Here is a 1,223-nt window from a genome sequence, read left to right as displayed (position 1 = left end):
TTTCCCCATCATCATGTATAAATATACTTACATATATATATGCCTGTATTTAGAATTTTATAAATTCCCTTTGCCTTCTAGTGCTTTCCTCTATTTCCACTTACTTTCTTCTTGTCCCACTATCATGCTCAGGCTTCATTTGGGTTTCAGTAATTCCTCCCAGTTACATTGCCCTTGATCAAGCCCTACCAGGTATCGTACACCCTCCTTGCCATCAATTTTGGATCACTTGTTCACTTGTCGCTGGGTTAACACCCACTTCCTTTTCCCCTCCTCCCCCCTCTCATGTCCCCCAGAACCATCGTTCCCGTTGTCTTTTCCTACAGATTGTTTATCCCACCTATCTTATCTAGATAGACCTGATGCACACAAAAAACAAAACAGAGAAAAACAACAACAACCAAAACACCCAACTTAAAAAAAAAGCCTATAAATAGTTCAAAGTCTGTTTGTTGACCTTTAGGAGTGTTTTCCACTTGAGTTTGATGGGATGCCACGCCCTGGCCCCAAAGTCTATTTTCGGTATTCCCGGGGTCTTTGATGCTCTGCTCCCCTTGCTGTTCTGTTGCGTGCCCCTAGTGTTTCACCTCGGTGTGGTGGGTGGGGACAGATCGGGCGCAATCCCCACACTGTCTCCAGTGTATTACCCTGTATTGCTATGGGTTAGTGAGGGACGTCGTGTCTTTCAGTGGGGCAGGCCCTATGGTCCTCTCTGTGCATTGGCTGCTCTGAGCAGGAATATCATCCTCAGGGCTTGGTGGGCCAGGATGTTCTCCACTCTCTATTCCTCCCCCTTCATTTGTTCCTGTATGCTCTGAACAGATATATCCGTCTACCTGAGCTATGACTTCAGTGCTGTCCTCTGAAGTGAATTCTTCTGTGGGGAGGAGGGGATGTCTGCGTATTTGGGATTGGGGCCAGCTTCTCAGACCTCTCTATTGGTTCCCTGCTTCATGCCAACGTGTACCATTCATGTTTTAGCGCACCGAGTTGAAGTCTGGTCCCTCTTTCCCTGTGCAGATATAAACAATACTCTCCCCTTGGGTGGTTTAGTGCCCTGTTCCCCAGCTACCCATGTCTTTTTTTCCCCCTTCCTTTTTAGTTGGCTACCATATGTATCCCTGGATTTGGTCTGGCCCCTGCCATACTACCTGGACCTCACCCCAGGAATGTATGTATAGAGTAGCTTTTTCCCGATGCCCCTTTACATTTTTAAGCTTACT

Source organism: Echinops telfairi, unplaced genomic scaffold, assembly GCF_000313985.2.
Source record: "Echinops telfairi isolate 266 unplaced genomic scaffold, ASM31398v2 ScPeMD7_5868;HRSCAF=6743_1, whole genome shotgun sequence".
NCBI classification, from domain to species: Eukaryota; Metazoa; Chordata; class Mammalia; order Afrosoricida; family Tenrecidae; genus Echinops; species Echinops telfairi.
The sequence above is the reverse complement of the archived record's forward strand: the minus strand, read 5'-3'. Positions refer to the sequence as shown.